General features: G+C 44.0%; 1 protein-coding gene across 4 annotated transcripts in view; it reads left to right on the forward strand.

Moving 5' to 3' along the window:
• The first annotated feature begins 5568 nt into the window (after positions 1–5568).
• ZNF462 (zinc finger protein 462) overlaps positions 5569–22819 on the forward strand; it is a 151058-nt gene continuing 133807 nt past the window's right edge. For all 4 annotated transcript variants that reach the window (XM_065946671.1, XM_065946677.1, XM_065946678.1 and 1 more), the window contains exon 1: positions 5569–6019. The gene's annotated coding sequence lies outside the window, so the exon portion shown is untranslated. The remainder of the gene's footprint in view (positions 6020–22819) is intronic.

Consider the following 22819-nt stretch of genomic DNA (forward strand, 5'->3'; position numbering starts at 1 on the left):
TTTTAATCCAAAATCTTTTTTTCTTTAGTTTTAATAATAAATTTCTTTTGGTGTGTGTTGAAAATTTATATATAAATAGCCCACCATATCTGTGATTTCATGAGTATTATTATTTTTGATGGAGATACATTTTTTTTTAAGTTTATTTAAAAATAATATATGTTAAGTAAATAAAAGTACAAGTAGTATGGAAGCATGTCAAACCAAAAGAAAGAAAGAAATCAGAATAACTTTTAGGAAGCTGTGTTCCTGACCAGGTTACATCCCTTCTCTGAGCTTCAGTTTGAGTGTGAGTGGTAGGAATCTGGAAATACTGGTGTGTCTGTTGAATGGGATGCCTCAAAAAATGTCCAGTCTTTCAACTGTGTCTTTTTCTTATGAATTTTGGTTAACATAGATGGTCTAACACAGCTCCTTCTTCCTAAAAAGATCTTCTCTAGTTAGAATTTCATGTTAAACTATAAGTTAAGGCAAGACATTGGCTTTAAAATAAAATCCCAGAATTTTAACAGAATATTACTGCCTAATAACTCTATAGTATAAACAAAAATGTTTAAATTAATATTTCCTTATTGGCTGATGTCCTGTATTGTTTTCGAGTGAGTAAAAAATCTAAAGTTCTATATAAGTCCATATAATGGGATTTTAAAGCCAATGGTTTCTGAAGAGCATCATGCATTTAGACTTTGACTTATTGTCTCTTATTCATCTTTGTACCACTAGTATTCAGCTGAGTATGGCATATCATAGATGCTTCACAAATATTTAATTGTTGATGGGTATTCCACTGAACGTTCCATACTACAGAACCTAGTTTGGTAGAACCGTAAATTTAACTTCTACCATTTGGGGAAAAGACTTAAAGAAAAAAGAAAAATTAGAACATTGGTATTGAAACATCTTTTTTATTCACAGGTATATATGCAAAGATTCATGTAGGGTAAGTTTAATATTAGTTATTGCAATTTCTCTTCCTTTGAGAGATATTCAGAATCATGAATTATCTGTGTTTGTCTTCTTCCAGTCACTTCTTGCTGGGCATGGACACCAGTCAACTAGTTACATGTGTTTAGATTTGGGTTTATGAGAAAATACTGATTCTTCTGTAAGGGATCAGAAAAATGTGTTAGTGACTTCACTTATTTGATATCTGAAGTCCATAGTTATCCAATCTGACGTCTTAAAAAAAACTTTTTAAAGACTAATTTTCAACAAGAGTAAAAAGATCTTGAAAATTCAAAATAAATAGCCCATTGAAAATAATAAATGCAAATAGTAAAATGACTATATTGAATTGAATGGAAAAGTAGTTTTATATAGGGCAGGAAGGAAAATACCTCCAAGTTCAAGAGGTGTGTGGTCAAACGTTTAAAGATGAAATATTGTTTTGCTAAAATCATCAGCTTGAACTGTTTTCCAGCTGAAATTTAGAAAGTGGGATTTATAAACTGGAATTTTTTTTTGCATAGTTTTCAGGAAGCAGGACTTTTTTTTTTTACATGATATAATGTCAGTATTGAACCAATGACATTAAAACATTTATTCACTCTTGTTTCGGTGGAAATTCTATCTTTTTAATGGAGCTTCTGGACCAACTCTTCCTTCTTTCCATGATTCCCTTCTACAGGGGATAGACATCCTTTTCCCTTCATAAACACTTTTCTTTGATAGGTTTGGGTGCTTTCCTTTTCTAACCTTTAAAAACCAAAATGATTTATAGATTATCCCTATCCTGCTAGGGTTGGGCAAGTAAGTGGATCATATTTGCATGGGTCACTCTGATTATAGGACTCCACTATTTTCTGAACTAAAATTGCAAGATTTATTATTCTATTAATGCTCATAAAGGCACTCTTCTGATGAGCCATAATTTCCCTTTATGAGGAGTGTGTATGCTAGTCACCCACGATAAGGGAGAAGAAGGTCCGGGCTTCCCACATATTCCTATTTCCTGGAACATAAACAGAGTCCTGAAGTACCATATGACTCCAGGGGAATAATGGCATAGGGTACATTAACAAAAGGCAAATTTCACGGAGTCAACATGTCCTCAGGAGACTTGCTTCACATTGTTGCCTGTGTACAAAATCTAAGCTTTTCCATTTTAATTAAGAATTTTAGAAATTAACCCTCCTGGTGGAGGAGAGAACCCACCAATGAGGCTTGTATTATCTTTGTGAATATTCTTAGGGAATGAAATAGCAGGAGGTGTGAACTTTCTCCTGTTTATCTTAATGGTCCGCTAATGGCAAAGCATAATTACAGTTACTTAAGCGCCAAGTCTGTCAAGGTTTTCACTAAAACCTTCAGCTTCAACACTTTACTTGAGTGACCTAGCTTTTATTTATCCAAATAACTTTCTTATCATTTGAAAGAAAACCATCCCCAATAAAAGCAAGCAAGCAACAAAAAGCACATTCCCCCACCATGTTTATTTCTTTCATGTTAATTTCTGTCGATTATTTTTAGATGGATAGTTCAGGCACTCGTGACTTCAAAAAATGTCGAAAAATTTGTGTATGGTGTCATGAATTGAATTTTTAGCCTTCTCACATTCAAAACCCAGGGCTATGCGGGACTTTTCCAGTAGCTTGCTTCACGGCTTTGGGAAGTCAATTTGCTTCTAAACCAGAAGATGGTCTTCTCAAGAGGATCCTGTATTTGGAATGGAAACTGAGCCATTGTCCCTTCCGCCCAAAGCGCCCATTTGAGAAGCCCGAAAGCCACCTATCTCCCCATCGGTCTCTGGATCTCCTCGCTGCCTTTGTCCCTTCTAGACGTGGAGGCTTGGAGAGGAGGTTTAGTTTCCAAGGATTGGAGCGTTTGAAGGGCGGGGCCATCTCCAAGTCCATCTCCCCTTTTTGTCCTCTTCTCCTGGGACGGGAGGGAGGAGCCAGGTCCCCCCGCGGCCGGTTCGGGAGCTATCTCGGTCGCTCGAGGTGAGTCTGAAAGGGCGGCAGCCCGTTTAATTGCAGCGCAGGTTAATTTCTTGAGTTCACCGCAGTCGGTCCGCCAGCCGCTTGCCCGGTCTTTGCCAAGTGGGTTTATGAGGTCTGAGGCGTGTTGGGGCGCGCTCACGTTCTCGCGAAAGGCTCCTCCCCAGGGCTCATTCCCCGACTGCGGGAAGCCCTTTGGTGCCCCGGGAGCCCTGCGTTTCCTCTGACCTCGGCGCTTCCTCCGCTCTCCGCACCGCCGGGCTCCCCGCGCCCCTGCCCCCTGCCCCCAGGGAAGGGCGGTCCCCATCTTAGGACTTCCGACCCAAGCCATCCCAGAAGGTACCTTCACGTCGATGAAGATTTTATCACAGCCTCCAAAACCCGACAGTGATAGGAGCTTTCAACCTGCAATACGAGTGTTATTTTCCCGGTGCAGAGCTTGACAGAAAAAGTCAGCTTTTTATTAAAGACAAAGAGGTAAATTAGCAGCCGGGGCAGTGGAGGGACGATGGAGACCTGGCGCGCTTCCTCTCGGTGCCACGAGGAATTTATGGGGGAGCGGCGGCCAGCGCTCAGACATCCCTGGGGTCCTGTGGGGGAGGAGCTCGGGGCAGAAGGACTTTCCCAGGTCCCTCCAGGCAGCTGGAAGGGGGAGTCCTCCCAAGTCTGTACAAAGCCAGGGTCATTTCAGTCCTGCCGAGTCTTACCGTCCTCCTCTCTCCTTTCTTCTTTCTCGGATTCCCGTTTCCCCTTCGCCTGAGAGCTTTCTCCTCCAGGTTTTCCTCTGCCTACTTTTTCTCTCCCCTCTCCCTCCCACCTCCTTTCTTCTCCACCGCACGCGTAGAGTGTCATTTATTTATTTATTTATCACCCCCGCCATCAACACCCTTTTAGGGCTCCCAAGCTTTTCAATGTGAGTGGGAGGAGAAAAGGGCAGGAAGTGTTGACTGGAAGGGGTTGAAGTCGTGCCTCTGGGTGAGACATTCTGCCCCGGAATAAACGATTGGGGAAAAGCTGGGAAAAAGGAGTCCGATCTGTTTATAAAACCCCGCTATCTGGTGGGAACCAACTCCGCGCGCGTCTCCTCCTCCCCTTTATTGTATGGGCTTATGGGGATGTCTGCCCGGACTGTTGTTGGGGGTGGGTGGGGTGGGGGGAGGCAGTGAATATTAGAGGACAATCTTGCCTTGCATCCTCTACACCGCGCCTTCTCCGCCGGATGCGCGCTCCCCAATGCAAAGGAATCCAGCAACATCCCCCAATTCAGACGCGGACAAAAGAAACTTTAATTAAGGTCTCTGCCCCGCGCGCTGCGTGTTTCTCTCTCTCTCTCGAGACTGTTGATGTCCAACTCGAGGATGCGAGAAATAGAAATGGTCCAAGCAGCCCATGCCCTTGAACTTCAATTGCTTCTGACTTGCTGTATTGATTTTTTTATACTGTAGGCACCACCTCTCGCCCCCTCCCCCATCAAATTAAAGCCTTAGGAGACATTGGACTTAGAGAGGAGGGTAAACGCACTCCTTTGCAAAATAAGTAGTTCAGAGCGATTTGTGGGAAATTACACCAAATAAAAATTCAAGGTGTGAAAGCTTCATCTTGGTTCTCTTGTCTTCAACACCATGACACCTTATCATTAGGAGCTCTGATTGTTACTTTCTGAGCCTTTAGATGATCAGCCAGAAAGTGCAAACAACGCCGGGCTGGAGGGTGTAAAGTTATTTAAGTAGGCTTTTTCCCCCCTTTTGGTGCGCCGTCAAAACACTTCACAAGTTAGGAAAAGAAAGTGGTGGTTCCGAGGCTCAGAATGATGGGTTCTTTCGCTCCCCCAGCCCCCCCTCCCATATCAGAAAAGAAATAAAATGCACAATGAGCCTTTATTTCGGAGGAGAAGACTTCAAAATACGTGCCAGTAATGGACAATTTGAGCTTTTCGCTGGAGATACTCACACCGCAAGCTGGAAAGGGATTAAAAAGCCCCACGTGGTTGATCTGGGTTTAGACTTGCAACCGCTAGTTCCCCATGTATGTTCTTTTGCAAAGATTGGCCTCTAGATGGATGCGTGTGAGGGACTCTGGGGCCAAGGCTCGGCGCCTCGGGCAGGGCTGATGGTGGGAGCGCTATGAGCGGCCGGGCAGGGTTCTCACTGGGGGCTTCCTCTGCCGGCCGGGGCGGCCGGGTGCCTCCGGGACGCGAGCGCGCACGCCTCAGTCCGGCCGCCGCGCTCTCGCACAGCCTTCTCCGCAGGTCTTTATTCATCTCATCTGCCTCTTCCCCTTCTCCTCCTCCTCTGCCTCCTTCTCCTCCTCTTCCTCCTCCTCCTCCACCACCTCCTCCTCCGCCGCCGCCACCGCCTCCTCTTACATCTCACTGGCCTGGCTCTGTGTTGCTCGGAGTGACAAAGACAATGTCCCAGCCTTAACTTTGCAACCACCTTGCCTCCTTCTGGGGTTCAGCGAGGGGGAGGGGGGACAGCAGCCGCAGCCTCAGCATCTCCTCCACCTTCTCCTGCTCTTCTCCAGCTCTTGGATAATTCTTCCCGTCCCCCCCCACCTCCAGCCCTTTCCTCATTTCTTTCTTTCTTTCTTTTTTTTTTTTTCTTCTTCTCTCCCGCACGTTGTTGTTGTTATTAGAAAGGCTTCGCGCACCCCCTGGTGCTCCGGCGTTTTGTGTGGCAGAAGATTGTCTGCCTTCTCTCTTTCTGTCTTGCTTTCTCTCTCCCTCTGGTTGCTCATTATTCAGAGAGAGACACAGAGGGAGGGAGAGAGAGAGAGAGAGCGCGCGAGGGAAAGGGAGAGGAGAGAGAGAGAGGGAGAGAGTGAGAGGGAGAGGGAGGGAGGGAGAGAGAGGGAGAGAGAGAGACGGATATCTCAGGTCATCTGCAGCTGCAGCGAGTCTGAGGAGCCGAGGAAGGCAGGGAAGATGGCGATCCTCCATTGCTGAGACCCGGCAGAAGCACATGAGACTCCCAAACAACTTCCACAACAATAACCCGAGCAGGAAGAGGAGAAAGAGAAAGAGGATAAGGAGGCGGTGGGGCTGGAGAACCCGAAACACCTCCCGGCGCCGGGACGCTTCTTCTGTAAGTTACTGCAATTAACCAGCACCTCGGGGTGGTCCGAGTGCTGCGGGGAGGAGAGCGCGGGGTGGTGGAGGCACAAACGCGCTCATTCATTCGGCCGAGGAGGGTTGGTGGAGCCGGGAGGAGAGGAAGTCCCCTGCATGGACTGGCTGTTGGAAGAGGAGAAGAAGCGAGAGAGAAGGGGGGGGGGGGGGGGAGGAGGAGGAGGGAGAGCGAGCTGGAGGGGGAGGAGGAAGAGGAGGAGGAGGAGAAGCGAGGGAGGAAGAGGAGGAGAAGGTGGTGGAGGTGGCTGTGCTTTTCCTGCTGGCTGCTCCTTCTGCTGGGGGGCGGGGGGAGCGGAGCGCTGTGGCTTAATTAATTTCGTGTAGTTCTAGGGAGAGAAGAGAAAATGAAAGATGAGTGAGAAGAGAGCCGGAGGCTTAGGACGGATGCTCCGGGTGTGGGGACAGGAGTAGGGACATAGAGGGGGGCGGAGGGCGGGAGTCGAGGAGACCTGAGCCGAGAGAGAGCCGGAGGGAGCAAGCGAGGGGCAGAGGAGGGAGCGCTCCCGGCCGCCTCGACCTGAGCGGGTTGACCTCTTTCTTTCTGTCCCTCTCCTTCTTTCCCCTTCTCTGTCTGCCTGTCCCCAGCCCGATGGCAAAGCCGTGCGGATTGGCACCCCCCTCTTCCTCAGGTATTTGGCTCTCTCTCTCCCTCTCTCTCTCTCTCTCTCTCTCTCTCTCCCCGAAGTTGGGATGCGGGGTCGGGATGTGTCGGGGGGTGGCGGCGGCGGCGGTGAGCAGAGAGGCGAGGAGCGGGGGGCGCCGGCCGGGTGGCGGGGCGGTGGGAGTTGGCGGGGGGGCGCAGGTTCAGGAGCCGCTGAGGAGCTGTCTCCAGGCTGGGGGTTCAGAAGCGTCTGGTGGAGGAGACAACGGTTTCTGGAGAGGAGAAGCCATTACACACGCTTGGCTGTCCTCTGAGGAAGGGAGAAAGGACCCCCAGGCAGAGGCCCGGGGGTCGCCTGAGTCCTGGTGGAGTTCCTAGGGGTCTGCCCTCCTAACAGGCGCGAGGGGAAGCCGCAGCCGCCCCCCATTGGAGCAGCCCCTCTCTTTCCCTTTATCTCCCTGTCCTCCATTTGCAAGCTGTCTGCTTTGGTTCCAGTCCAGACTCCAAAACACAAAGCTTCTTCTCACGTTCATTCTCCAGGCTTTTCACCATTCCTGGAGGAACCCTCATTTTCTTTTCATTGTAGCTTCTAACCTACAGAGAGGGAGGGAGGTTGCCTGGAGTTCCTTTTATATTCCTCCCCTACTTAAAAAAAAAAAAAAGTTTCATTTTTAAGCACGCGTCTGGGATGGGAAAAGACCAACCAGTTGGGGCTTTCTCCCAGGGCTCCCGGGAGCTGTGTCTGAGTCTCTGTGTTGGCTGTTTGGTTTGCTTTGGTTTTGTTTCTGGAGGTGGCTGGCAGGATTTTTGAGGAAGTAACTAGTTTGGTTGAGAGCTGGGAACTGAGTCAGGTAAGCCCATGTCATGTTGTAACTCCACCAGAAAATGGAGGAGAGCGGGTTTCCAGGAGACAAAGCTGAGAAGTGTTTATAAAATTATGGATGTCTCCATTTTGAAGCTCTGTTGGTGATGGCTGGAAGAGGAGGCTTGCCTGCCTTCTCCTTCTCCCTTTCTAGGGGGCGAATCTTGTGGTGGTTCCTCACTATCTGTTCATTATGCAAAGAAATGAGGGGCTTGGAAGGGCTTCTCAGATATTTCTCCCACCCAAGGAGTACTTTCACAAGTTATGGAGGCATTTGTTCCATTTTAAAGTAAACTTTTGGAATTTTTTTCTCTCCTTTTGAGTGGACCTGTAGGGTTTTGACCTCCTTTGGGAAAGGCAAGGCAAAACCTTAAACATTTTTCCACTGAGGTCCTTCACAGAACTTTTAAGCTGCTCCAGGTCTCCTGCAAGTCACCAGGAAATGTGATTTCCTCATTGTGAAGATGGTGGTGGCCCTGAGCTGAGATTTTTGGAGTTCTGGGGCTTGGTTATCATCATGTTTTGATGCACTGCAAGACTTTATTGTCTGGTTGTGGTTGATTTCTGCAAAACAGCAGCAACATAAATCTGGCAAGATCTCAGAGGAACTCTTTAAGACTGGCTGACACCAGTTTCTGGAAGGTCTACATTTCTTTTCAGGATGCTTCATTTGTGTATTAGGCCTTCTTTTAGTTCCTTTGTTTTCCCTTTTCCCTTCCATTCTGCTGTGTTTTTTTTTTTTTTTCCTTTTCTGTGTTCTCAAGTACTGTAAGTCTTCAGGAATATCAGATGTCTTCTTAACAATGTCACTATGGAAACAAAATTTTAAAATATTATGTCAGTTGAGAAAACCTTCTGTCCAGGTAGCTTCACCTTTCTAATTGGGAGGAATTTATTAGTCTTAGAGGAAGACATTTTGTGAGGATGATTTGAAGAAAGGACCCAAATCTACCCAGTCCACACACATACTGATTGGAGTTCTTCACGGATTAGTTCTAGAGAATGTATGTAATCAATCCCAGTAAAGAACTAAAGCCTGAAATGCTTGAGGAATTTATAAAAGCCAACCATGAAGATGTTGCTTTTCCATTAGATAAGGTAGCCATCTTGAGGATGAGGGAAGATGTTGGAAGAATATTAGATGGACTCTTGAAGATAGGTGAGGAATGCTCCACAGTGGAATGGAGGAGATTCAGAACCAGTTAATTTATTGTAAGGAGGCTGATTGGACCTTGTTTTCAACTAAGGAGGGATATAGAAAGGTACCAGCTTCAACAGAAATAAGGAAAACATTGGTGAGCGACTTATACCAGCTTTTTTCTGGCTTTGCTTTCTCATTATATGTCAGATTTGTGTGTGTATAAAGTTCTTTATGTCTACAGTATTTTTGCACAGATCGAGGTGGTTTTAGATTCCAGATGTAATTATATTCTGTTGAGTAACTGGGAGCAGTGTCATTCAGTAAATGCACCGTGCTGTATATGACAACATCACATTTTTCGAACCAAACTGTTGTGTCATTAATTGAGGGTTATTGTTCTTCTGAGAGGTGTGAAAGGAGAGGAGAAATACATGGTTCTTTAGCTGATAATTGTCCATGGTCAATGAAGTAAAACCCTGCTTTTGTAGACATAGATGTATGGTTTTCAGAATTCTCAGTTGATGTGTATACTCATTTAAAAATACTTCTCTTCAGAGCTCTGCTTCTTTATTAATAACCTAGGGCTCTCCAAGAGCACTTAAAAAAAATCTTACTTGCAATCATACCTCTAATTACTCATTTTTGAATGTTATTTTTGATATCATAACTTTTGCTCTTAAGTAGAATGTCATCAATGTTATATTTAAATTTGCTAATGTATATATGTATATATATGCATGCTACATGTTCAAACTCAGAAGTTCAAATGCAATAGGATAAAAAGAGTTATTTGGGGAAGTAATTACCAGATAATTTTGCACCTAATTAACCATATATGTTTATGTAAACATAAATAAATTATTTGTTGATCTTAAAGCAAACTTCTATGATATCTTTGTTGTCATTGTTGATACCAGGACAACTGGTTAATTACTTCTCTCAGTGGGGGGAAGAATCTGCCAAACTGGTTGCCAGTCTAGCAGTTTGACTCATATTTTTTTACTTTTGGTGTTTTTGTATGTAGACAGCCTCAGAGCTGAGCTTTTCTGGAGGGAAAAAATTTAGGTATCTAACAGGCATTTTGGAGTTTGCGAATGTGTTCCAACCTGAGACTCATCCATCTCGGGTGTTCATCACCAAGAGAAGCATCATTATATTCAAGACATAGTTTCTTGCTTTTTTCTAGATATGTGCATTTGAAATGGGACAGTTACTTTGGATAAACCACCATGAGAGAAATTAAAAAAGTGTCTAATGGAATCTTCTTATTTGATTTCAAAACTCAGAGATCCTTTTTGTTTTTGAGACACCAAGTTGATGAGGCTTGGTAGGCAAGCTTTTACCTAATTTGCTCTGATATAATCACAGAGAGAAATCATTCTGGAGACTATGTGAATTTTGATGTACCCTGCCATAAAAAATATTCTTGCTGGGTCTTCGATTTCCATAATCTTTCCCATATTCAATTTATGTCCACCTAATTCATTGATCACATTCTCCGAGGACTTGGTTTATAACTTTTAGATGAAAATATTATATACATATATATGTGTATATATATTCTTTTTTTCTAGTGAGTCTTCTGGAAGACAATAGGGGAAAAAGAAATCCAACTCTACTAGTGGACTTTAAAGTACTTGTGGTAGTTTTCCTGAAAGGAAAGAATGGTAAAGTTGCCTTGGGAAAGAATCCCCTTTTCTGTGTGATGGAGTTTAATAAGGTCTAGTCTGTCTTGGATTCCTTCCTAGTGTTGAGATTTCTTGGTTAAGGTAACCTTACTTATCTTCTTTGGTATGTTCCTTTATCAGTCTTCTAGTTCACTGCCTCTTGGGACAGAACATTGACAAAGCCGCATTGAGTGTTTCGAGTTAATGACTAGGAAACAAGCTATTTCTCAATGCCATACTCATAAGTTAGGAAATAATAATAAACTCAGATTGCAAAGGATCTGACATGGGTGGATGATTGGATGGTTGGTATATGGAAACTAAGGAAATCCAGAGGAAGTAGGGGGAAATATTTCCAGTGTCTATTACTAAAATCTAGTCAACTGAAAAAAAAAGTCATTATCCATGAGTGTGTGAGTGTGAAAGCAAGTATCTTGTGAAGGTCACATACTTAGGAAGTTGGTGGCTTTGAGAGAAACATTAGGTGGGTGTTGGTGACCTGTTAATTGATTATGAGAAAACAGAGAGGAAAGTAGATAATGTTAGAAGAAAATTCCTCTTTTTGTGTGATATGCCAAGACATCTGGCAGATGTTATGTTGGACCCTAAGGAACGGACAGTTTAATTTTAGCGCTAGCAAGGAAATGGGAAGTTCTAAGCTCTTTTAATAGCACAAGTCTTAGTTTGGGGAAGGTTGCTTAAAAAAAGAAAGGAAAAGAGGCATTTATTGTAAGATAAAAGAAGGCTGGGGAACATGGGGATTAAACTGAGATTTTGGGGGTGGTGGACAAATGCATTATTTCCCAAGTAGTTTTAACACTTATTTCCCAAGTAGTTTTTAACACTAAAAATCATGTCAAAGCTGACTGCTTGATAACACCCTAAACAATGAATATGAAGTCAGAACGTCTCATTGAGTTGCTTTGTGCCTTAAAGAGATCTTCTTCTTCACCTCTGCCCCTCCCCCTGCATTGCAAGTAGGAGGAAACTGGAGCAGAGGCCTTGCACAGGTCAGAAAGTTCATCTGTAACAAAGCCAGGCCTAGAACTCAGGTCTGCTGACTCCCACCCCAGTGCCCTTTCTACTGCCTGTGAGTGTAGCAGTTTGTGAAACACCAGCTCTCCTCTCCAGAGTGCAAGGCTGTCTCCGAAACCCTGAAACCATACGCTAGTGGGCATGAGTATTGATTTTTTTTTTTTAAGTTGCTCTAGCATGTTGGGGAGCCTGGGGCCAAGTGTGGTCATTCACAGAAGTAACAGGCTCCAGAGGCCTGTTTTGTTCGTGGGACTTGTAGCTCTTGGGTTTGAAGCTGTGCTTTTCTTCTGATTGTCCTCCCCCCAGCACTTCTGTCATCCAGGGATGGGGAGTCCTTTCAAATGCCCTTCTTTGGAAGTTTGTCTGGGTCTATTGCAGCTTCCCGAAGCGCCCACAATTAGACTCTGAGGATCTGTTTTGCAACCTGGTAGAGATTTCAACTGGCTTCTGGCAGAGATGCCATTTTGTAATATTGATGAATGGCCAAGAGAGTGAAATCCGGTCTTTAGCGATGACTGGTGGCTTCCCAGTGTTCCAGGCTCATCTAAAAATGTGTCCTCCATGTATCTTGTTGAGACCCAGTTATCTCCTGCAGACCTGTGACTAGCTATTTCCCGTGCCCCAGTAGACACGCTGTCTTCCTTAAAATGCTATTTGAAAGGCACGTGCCACATTTAACCACGAGAGAGGGATGGGATAGTACTTGAAGGGTGACCCTGGGTTTCCATTCCCCATTCCACTTGGACAAGTGAGAGTAACTTTGTAAAGAAGAAGAGGGATGTTTGGAAGTTTCCACGTTTTCTAAGCTTCTTCCAAACGAAAGCATAAATTCTTAATCCAGGAGGCAGTCTGGAGAAGGTAGGGCTGTATGTGGACTTCTGGCAGAAACACAGTTAACGCTATAAACAGTTGGACCTCACTGTGGCACTCCTCCAGATGAGTTGACTGTCGAAAATAAAATGTTCCAGAAGAACTGGGAGAACAGGAAAGAAGTTAAAACAGCATGGTTTGCATGCCAGTACTGAAGGAAGAAAAAAAGTGTGGGGTTGGGTTGGGGAGGGGGTGGATTGGAGAGTAGATAATTCTAAGTGGAACTGTCTCTGGGATTTATAAAAGGATGAGAAGTTTCCAAGTGAGGGGAAAAGGCATTTTTATGAATTTAGGTTGCATTGACAGTTTATTAGGAAGCTCTTTGGAATCTTTTGTCCCCTTGAACTTTGTATCAGGAGAACTGCACACACTGGGAATCTGGATTTACGTTTTCTGCTCTGAAATGCTGTTGTCAAATGTATCTGCTTTCTATCCTTATCAATTGACCCACGCCTAGGATTTGTAGCCTTGGGATGTGTGGCTCCAACACCAGGTTGGATTTTTCAGGGCTTGGAAGGATAAGAGGTAGAGTAGTTTGGGGTGAGAGGTTCCCCGTATGGTTCACCTGCAAAAAGCATTGTGTTTTTTAATTCTGGTGAGCAGATGACTTGATGTCTTCAAAGCATTCTTGCCTAATTCCTAGCTGGAGACAGTTCTTTTCTTCTTGGGTTATTCTTGGAGGGAAGGTTTCTTTTTGTGCCAGGTCATGGGTATTTTGGTATTGATTTCCTTGCTTTCATGTATTTGCTTGTGTGGTTCACTGCATGTTGCTTCTGAATATTAACAAAGCACTTCTGTCGGGTCTGACCACAACTTAACCCCCCAACTTAACCCCCCAACTTCATTCAGAGAGCAGAGCCTGCTCCAGAGGGTAACAGGAAGATGGGGGGAGGGAGGGTACTTATTTGTCAAAAAAAAAAAAAAAAAAAAAAAAAAAAATCCTTGAAGGCTTCTTAGGTAGGTTTTTCACCAAGACCGTGCAAGGAAAGATGAGGAACATTCCACTAGCAAACCCATGGGTCCTGATGAAAATGTTGTAGGATCACTTAGTGGGAAATGAAGCATTTGTCTAAGATGAGGAGGCCAAGACTTAACTTTGGATTGAGATTGGTTTGAACACAAAAGGAGCTGGAAGCCCAGGCGAGACAACTGTGTCAGAAGTAATTAAGCCCAGGATCTGTGGAGAGGCTTAGCTGCCACAGAGCCCCGCTGGGGAAGGCCAAACTCGCTCCCTAAGCCCTCGTCTGGCCAGTTGAACCAGAACACGAGCTAAAGCCTTCGTATTTTGGAATTCTTCTCTTCCCCGTTCAGATTTAAGACTGGGAAAGTCTTCAGTTTTGCTCCCCGTCAGCTGAGTGCTTTTCTCTTGAACGGGGAAATACCAGAGGCTGGGAGGGGGAAGGGGTGGTGGCGATCTTCTCTGAGGGAACATTCTCCCTTTTTAACGTGACAAATGTGCCTCTAACGTTGTACTTATTAGTCAGACGATAATTGTGCGGTGGCACAATGTGGGATACTTGAAAGATGTTTGCTGCACAAAGGTTCCCATACTCACCTGCAGATTAAGAAACCATCTCATTTCTCTTGCTAATGAAAAGCTTTGGAAAGCACCTGTGAATCAGAACTCCAGCTGCTTTCATGGTAGGGGAAGTTAGGCCTTGAAAGGATACACGGATTAGCCCGTCAGAAAAGCAAACAGTGGCATCAGCACAAGTAGAAAATAGACAGGGTTGTTAAGCTAACAGAAAAGTAGGCTAAAGCATTGCCATAATTACTGGTGGAAATTTGCTGGGGAGGAGAGACTGCTTGGATGAGAGGAGGGGAAGAAGGAGAAGAGGGGTGGGAGAATGATTGACAAGTCAGAGGAGAGAGGGCTGTCCACGGGGAAGAGCTTCCAGGAAGAAAGGCATTGCTTTTAAGAACACAATAAAGCAAGTGGAAAAAGACCTTGTAATTTGGTACTTACTGCACGTGAAATATGAAGACCAGGGCTCAGATCCACATTCTTTGGTCAGTCCTTATTGTTAAGTAGAATTGGTCTTGGGAGACAATTTATGTGACTTCTGGGTTAAAAATACGGTGTTTGCTGGTAAAGGACAGATAGAAGGTTGATGAAGCTGATTAAGTAGATCTTGGTGGAGATTTTCCTGGAAAAGGAGCGAAGTAAAGAATAGAGCTCAGCAGAAAGTAGCTGCATTATTAATGGGCAGAACATGTGATAGTCCTCGCTAAGGTTATCCATAGAGCTTCTCTACCTGCATTCTGGGTGTTAGAAGAAGTGAGGAACAAAGAAGTGCTTATTTCAGAGGGGAAAGGCATGGAGCATGATGACTACCTGTGTCCAGCTTGGGATTAAGCTGTTTGCTGGAGCCAGGCATCACAGGCTGGTCTGTCAATCCAATCCTGGTATTTTAACGTCCAAAATAAGGCCACCATGGTCCAGAATGTTCAGCTATTCTAATCCTTAATTACATCATCCTCTGTGTCGTGACCAGTAAGTCTGCAGCCAAGCATCAGATCACCCAACCCAGGCTGTACCCTATCTGGGGGTCCTACCTGGGGGGTAAAAATTGAACACTGAGTTATAGGCTGAAGATGGCCAAAATGTAGATACCAGCTAGAGATTATGTAAAGATTTCTATAATAAAGTACTTATCACTCAGAAATTTTGCTCTTCAATGGTTTCTATCTTAAATGGTCTTCTTTGAAGACTATTTAGTATTACATAATGATAACTGGGGAAGGAGTCTGGATGGAAGAGACCATTTTTATTTTAATGTCAGAGTTCAGCTACAAGAACTTCTGGGGCGGCCGGTGGGCAGAGGTGGACAGGCAGTCGGGTTAGCAGATGCAAACTATTCTATTTAGAATGGATAAACAACAAGGTCCTACTGTATAGCATGGGGAACTATACCCAATCTCCTGGGATAAACCATAATGGGAAAGAATATAAAAAAAGAAAGCAAATGTGTGTATACCTGAGTCACTTTGCTCTAAAGCAGAAATTAATACAATACTATACTTCCATTGGGGGGGAAAAAATTTCTCCCCTTCTGCTGTCGACTGAGTATTGTTCCTTCTGATGTTGGGCAAGAAGACCTTCCAAAAGGAGATTAAATATGATTGCTTCATCAAAAATTTCTGCCAACTTCTCTGTAGAGTGGGAATATCACATACACCGTTAACAAAATGCTCACAGTTAATATTTAATACGAGGTAACATTTGTGTAACATTGAATATGAACCAGGGGCTGTTTGAATGTTAGAGAAGGCTGAGATTGGGGGAAGTAAAGTAATTTACGCAAGTTTCATGGAGATGTTTGATGGGGAGCCAGGATGCACACTTAGGGGGACCACCTCCTGACTCTCAGCTGCTGGGAACTGGCCTTGGTTATTACTTAGCATGCTAATAGCTTATGTTCCTGATGGTTTATCTCTTCCAGTTGCTTATGCCAGGAGTATATCCTGGTGTTCTGGAAGGAAATCTGAGCTTAATGGAAAATTAATTGTAATATATTAGTTGATATGAGAGATATAACTTATTGTAATAGTTTGACAAAGTGTGTTTAACTGGAGTGCCCTCTCTTTGTTCTTCTGAGTTACAGAGGAGATGGTGAAAAAAAACCCAAGAGACCATGTGGGTGGAAATTTAGAGAATAAATATTTTAAAATTGTACTGTATTGAACTCAGTATTATAACATAATTATACACCTGGCTGTTTAAAAGGTGTCCCTCCCTGTTATAAGCAGAAAGATAATGCTGTGTGACTTTTTTTTTGTTTTTTTTTTTTAGGAAGAGATGATGGTTATTTTCCTTGTGAGGGCCCCTTTTGACAGTCTCAGTGCCCTATGTTGGCTCTGGTTACTGGAAGCACAAGAAATGTTTTTCAAAAGCCACACAGACATATTTGAAAATTAGTTCCACTGTCTAAGAGTGATTTTTTTGAAAATAGTGCCAATACTCTTCAAAGCATGGGTGCTAGTATCCTCCAAGCCTTTAGTGATCACCATGTGCTCTATTTAGATCCGGGAGACATGATGGATGTTTTGGTTTTATTTGCCTCTCCCTGAAACATCACAGTACAGTAAGGAAGCTGTTGTTCAGGGATGACCACAAACGCCCTTAATAGAGTAACAAGCTGTACCAAGGGGCATGGAGCAGGTCCAAAAATCCCTGAGATATCTAGGACAGTAGCTTTTCTGTAGGACAGACAGTTGGGCGTTAATTGCTGAGTAGACTCTTTAACCTCCAGGCAACTCGTGGTGGTTTTCTAAAACCTTTTTAACTTTGCCATGGATCTTTTCAGGTGATCGTCTGTCCTTAGACAGACTCCGACGCAAAACCTGGCTAAGAGGATAAGTATGTGTCCTGTTTATAAAGTGTCCTAGAGGAGTCACAGAGCCACTCCGGGACTGTAACCTGTCATCTCTACCATTATCTACCAAACTTATCAGTACCACTGTTTTCTTAGATGAAAGCTTGCAATGGGAAAAAGGCTCAAAAACAACAACAACATAAAACCCCAAACAAAAACCCAACAGATTACATAGTTGAGGAGAGTAAAATTGACCTGTACCAAAGCATGGGGTTCTTTGGGTGGAATTTCTAACGTTAAGAACCACAGACTCTCCAGCCTTCACCATAGTGCCTAGACATCTAAGATGCTCCCTCACACCAGCCTGTCTCAAGGACCAGACCTTCAAATATTTCTTCAATCTTCTTCTTAATTCTTTGAAGAGTCATCTCCCTAGGCTACCCTCAGGAGCATTGCAGAAAGTATAGGTAAATTGAGTCAAGGTCTCTTTATGGGTGCAGTGACATCTACTTGGGAACAGGACATTGAATTTGAGAATACCCAAGAGCTAGGGAGGAGAGGGAGCTTTAGAGTGTGTTTGAGGAGGTAAATGTATAAAGTATATATGTATCTAGGGCTGGTGGAGAAATCTTCCATTATCCTGAAAAAAAAAAGACAAAAATCACTCATCTCAAGACAGATTGCATTATAACGTGAAAACCACGTTGTATAGATCACATAAAATAGCACGTGCTTAAGAGAACAGACCTGTATCCTTCCACTGGTGTGAAGTTCCCGTCATTTTTTCCATCTTCTCCCGTGGTCTTGCCTCTCATTGGTAATTTTGGGTGTGCTGAGCAGCGAGGTGGAATTGAAGAACAGATTTCAGCTGTCCCTGAATTTCGCCCCCACCTCTTGGTAGCGTCTCATGTTTGAATCCCTCATCCAGTCTCTCTGACCAGTGGCTGTTGCTTGTTAATAGTGAATGAACATAACCCATAGGTCCTAAAATGAGCAAGTGTTAAATGTTATGTGATTATTAGGGGAAAAACAAGATAATCTAGTCGTGGGCTTAATTAGGTTGTGATTGCCCAATTGCTGCTTCACGTTAATTATATTCATAACCCTGTTTCTAGACGTCAATTACAATTATCAAAATTGACCCCAGCTCAGGTAAGTGTTAGCAGTCTTCTCTGAAGCAGCCTCTGAAGGGTGAATTTCAGATGTTTCCAGTATTTTCCTCCTGGTCCTTTTCTCCTTCTTGCCAACTTCCCATCATCTTTTCCTCTACTTTAGTAAAGAAGTTGGTGGCAACATCATCTTGTCTGTGTGCCCACGCATATATTATATGGCTTGAACTGATGTCTACAGAAAAATACATTCTTCAGTTTTTAAGAGTCAAATATGGCTGAGAAACATTAATAAATCAGCGCATGGGAATCTTGAAGCATAAAAAAAATAAAAAACTGGCTAGATTTTTCCCTCAGGCCATGATACCTTTACAGTAGATTTAAAGTGATTCATTTGAATAGATCTTTTATTTAATAGGGCATAGTCTTAAAGTGAAAAAGAGAGTTATCTGTGTTTAAGTTGCTGCCTTATCCACATGATCATGAAGGTCTGAGGAGTATAGAGCAAGGGCTTTTAACTTTACAGGATCCTCCGCCTCCTTTTTTGCAAATTCATGCCATTCGCTGCCAGTATATTCCAGGAGAAAAAGAATATGTCATTGCTAGGGGACATTCTTTACTGTTACCTCTTATATGAGGTCAATGATTTCTAGGAAATACAAACAACAACCTGTATCTGAAGTGGGTATGTCAGTGTGACACTCTGAATCACTGGGCCAGATTGTCACTTGGCAGCCTTCACTTTCTGACATGCAGTTTTATGGGGAAGTCATGCAATTAAAATTTGCACACTATGGCTGAACTTCATTGCATTGAACTGTGTGAAGAACAACTAGGAACTTGGCTACCATGTCTATGGGTATATGGGGTGTGTGTGTATTAATATATAAATATGTGTAAGTATGTAAATATATTTTACATAGATAGGATATTCTTTTTGGGATAAAGTGCTTATTTTTTGCTGAAGCATCAGGAATGCAAATTTCTCAGGTTTTCTGTGTGAACATGCAGTTCTTGGTGCTGGCATCTTTCGTTATGAAAAGTGGTGTGTAGCGGGTGGAGCATACTCATTGAATCTTGCACAATCGCAGGATAAAATTTGTCTATGTTCCTTCCTAGCTGTGTGACCTTGAATAATCAGTTAACCTCTCTGTTCCCACGATTGCCTGTCCAATAAAATGGAGATAATATTATGAATCTGTAGAACTGACATAAGGGCTAAAAAGTATTCTGTGTGTAAGGATTTGGGTTTATAACGGGCCCTAGGAAAATGATAGTGTCTTCCTCATGGATAGAGAAACTGAGGTAGAGGTTTGCTCTCAGGGATTTTTCAGGTGTGAATTGTTTTGTCCTCAGTCTTAGACTCCATGTTTGGATTAATTTTGCACCATTTCTGTCTTATGTGATGAGTGCTCCTTGTTGCCATGGTCCATTCGCAGGTAGACTTTTCCAGATTGTGAACCTCTGGTCTGACTGGCTGTGGACCCCGCCACACGCCATATGTACCCGTGTACTCAGTAGGAATTTTGTAAACCACCCGAGGATGATGCCACATCCTCTTGGAAAAGTGTACTTACTGTCTCACCTTACAGAAATATTCCCTGCAGTGTTGTGGGAACAATTTTTAATCAATGTGGACTTCGAGCCTTTTAGGAGAAAGGTGTCATTATTGTTGCTCTTGTTGGGCATCATTCTGGCAAAAATGATATAAGAATACCATATTTGTTCAGTGAGAATACTGGGCTGTGCCTTCTGTTCAGAGTTGTGGGAACAATTTTTAATCAGTGTGAACTTCTTCGAGCTTTTTAGGAGAAAGGTGTCATTATTGTTGTTCTTGCTTGGCATCATTCTGGCAAAAATGATCTAAGAATACTGTATGTGTTCAGTGAGAATACTGGGCTGTGCCGTCTTTTATAAATGTTGATTGCTTCTATATGGCTTCACTCAGGTTGGTAGCTCTGAGCCCGCTGGAGGGCTGTCCTGTGGCCTTGCTTTGAATTGCTTTGATCCTGTCTGTGCAAATGTTTATTTTAGTAGTCCATGTCCACTTACTTATGTCCTGTAATATCAGATGCTTAGAGATCTCAGGGGTAAGGAGGCTAATTTTAGAATGCCTTCAGGGTAGATGATATTTCAAAATGTGGAAGGGTGTTGGTAGGGCCTAACAAGAGTTGCCTAACCTGGTCCGCTCCAAGTCACAAGAACATTCAATGGTGGCTCCTTGGTGGCAGCGTGGTGGTGATGGTGGCAGAGATGGAGAACATGTGAGTGCTTCTTGGGTAGGTCAGTTGTGATTCTTCACCTTTCAAAGTGGACATTTGAACAAATTTGAATAAATTTGAACATTTACAGAGACATAAAGAAATGTTTAATTCTTTAAAAAAAATGACAGTTGCTGCTTTAAAATTGTGTGCAGAGACTTTTGAGGAGGAGGGAAAAAAAAGTAACCATTCATTACTTTATTTACTAGTGTTCAGATCTTTAGGATGATCTCAAATGAGAACTTTTTGGTCTCAAAGGGTGGACCCCAAATTAAAGAAGTAGCGGTGACTCTCTGGGTGTAATCTTTGGTTGTAATAATGTGGAATGCCCTCAGGAAAGTAAGAAATGTGGGGAGACACAGGAGGGGTTGTAACTAGGCCTTCCTGGGCTGGCAGAAAAGTTCTGGGACTGGAAAGATCTTTCCATTTTCCTGGAGACTTCAGGCAGGGATAGTTTGGAGGGGTGATGGGGGCGGGGGGGGGGGGTTGCGGTTTGCCACCATCATCTGTGTCCAGTTCTTTCCAAGTTGTAAGATCCTTACTCATCTGTGACAACCAAGTTGTAGAAAAGTGATTGACTTCACTTGGGTCAGATTCCTCATTCGCTCCCAGCCTCTAGTTTATCTTTAGAGTGGAATTCCCTCTCTGGTGAAGGCTCAGAGGCATTATGTATGTAAAATACCCAGCACCCTGCCAGGTACTCAACGGACGGCCAGCCACCTCTGCAGTTCATTTGCAGTGATCAATTACTGGCCATCTACTGCCTCTGGCACAGATGGCTTGCTTCTTGCCATTTATCCGCTGCCTGGCTTTGCACTCCTAGTTAGTAGTTGTGGGATGATGATAGAGCTGGAAAGAATTTAGTGTCTTCACTCTCATAAAATGTGTTTTATTGATGCTGTTATATTTAAGAACTATGTGCCCATTCATCTCTATTCATTCATCAACCATTTACTGAGGGCCCTGGGAGTAGCTGGCTCGCCTGCAAGAGTGCCTAGGTGGTCAAACCCAGGGGAGGTGGGATCTCTTTACCAGTTGTGTTAGCTTCTTTGTTTTGGTAATTGGAGTGATTATGGTGGAGATGGCTGTCCTTAACCACATTTAACTGCGCCAGAGGGTGGTGAACCTTGGGCTGGAAGCTGGATTCCTATTTAGATGTGTGTATTTCTAAATCTTTGTGTGTATGTATTTACAATATAATTTGCTAACCTTGTCATTAATGCTGCTGGGGTGCGGAATCTGGCAGATCATTTAAATATTTACTCCAAAATATCTTGTTCTCTGTTGGTGTGAAGTCGAGTTTCCAGTTATTTTTAGGTCATTTTCATCTTAGCAACCCTGTTGGAGATGAACCAGACACACTGCTGTAAACTGTCCCCACATTTTGGTCGAATTTAATAAAGTAAAGTTGAATGGTTTGGTCCCAAGAGGCAAACAGACCATCTGGTTAGCAGAAGGGTTAGGTTGAGTATTGCATGGCTGCTGAGAGGACCACAAAGCAGCCCTGACTGACGCTCTGGTAATATGTCCAGTTGCTGAACGCATAAAGCATTGAAATGGCGCTTTCAAGTCTGCCGAGCCAGCAGTTCTGTTACCACCGCTGTGACGCAGGAGATAATTCAGCTGGGCAAGCGGCAGCATGGGGGTGGATCTACAGTACAGGATGTGTAATGTCAACATGAAGGATTGGAGCTGGCAGAAGGAAGGGAAGCACTCATTTCATGCCAGTGCAGGAAGCCTAGAGAGATGCTTCCCCCCCGCCACCTCCCCTTTGCATCTTGTCCTCTTCTGGAGCTTTCCTATGATGTGTTAAATGACTACCTTGTGTATGGTCCATGGCACAAGTTCAGCTGATTTTCTGCCTCTTTTGGAATCTGTCAGCATAAATGGAGTGAAGCACATTCCACACACATGTAGGGCGGGCAGAGGCAGGAGTTCACCACACAGCCCGGGAGAAGGAGAAAGGACTTCATGAGGCCGGAGCATCTTTGCGCTTGAGATGGAATCCCATTGTACATTCCTTTGTGTTCAGCTTTGAGACCTGCCATCCATTCAAAGGCTGCAGTCATCTCGGAGCATCGTGCTGCAGCTGTAGTCAGAAGAAGGCTGCAGAATGGTTCCAGAATGATTCTGCAGAAGCTCGGCAATTACATAATTGCTATGTAACTGGAGAGAGCCATCAGGGTTGTCTAGTTCTTCTGGAAAAGAAAGCTTCTACAGTTCAAGGGGGAGATTGTTTTCCCTTGTGAAACCTGAAAGCTGATGAGCAAGTTCAGCAAGCCACCAGGCTGGAATGGGGTCCTCTCATGGGCATGAGAGGGCACGGAATGCACAAGTACACTTGGCTGCACACTCGGTGGACTTCGCAGCTGTGTTAAGGGGGAGCGAGAGGGGGTGAAGTCACTGACGCTTCGAAAAGTGGATTCTTGTATCAGCTGAACTCGCTTCTCATACCTGGGACTCCCTTCTGTATGCATTTGAAGTATAGAGTATTCCAAGCTCCCGTTCCTAGGAATGGGACCAGCGGGGTTGCACTTGATCACCAAGAGCCCTCTCAATTTCTGCTGCCTGCTCTTTGGAAGGATCTCACAGCCTCTCTTGAATGAATATTCCCAGATGCAGATCAGCAGAAGCCCTGTGAGACCTGCCTCTCATCAGCTGTTCCTAAATACTGCAGCCCTCTTGGGTGTCAACTCCTGGGACAGCGCTCAGCAGCCCCGGGGGCTGGAGCAGACCCGACAGTTTGCCTGGGAAGACCTCACAGTCAGAAATGAATTCCTTCTTTCAGCCACCTTACCACTTGTTTTCCCCTGTGGAGAAAATACTGAGGTGGAGTTGCTTAGATGTAGGCTTGAGGGTTGCATTAAACCAGTCAGAAGCTCAGGCTCCAGATT

The sequence above is a fragment of the Muntiacus reevesi genome, chromosome 10 (genome assembly GCF_963930625.1).
Source record: "Muntiacus reevesi chromosome 10, mMunRee1.1, whole genome shotgun sequence".
In the NCBI taxonomy this organism is placed as follows: domain Eukaryota; kingdom Metazoa; phylum Chordata; class Mammalia; order Artiodactyla; family Cervidae; genus Muntiacus; species Muntiacus reevesi.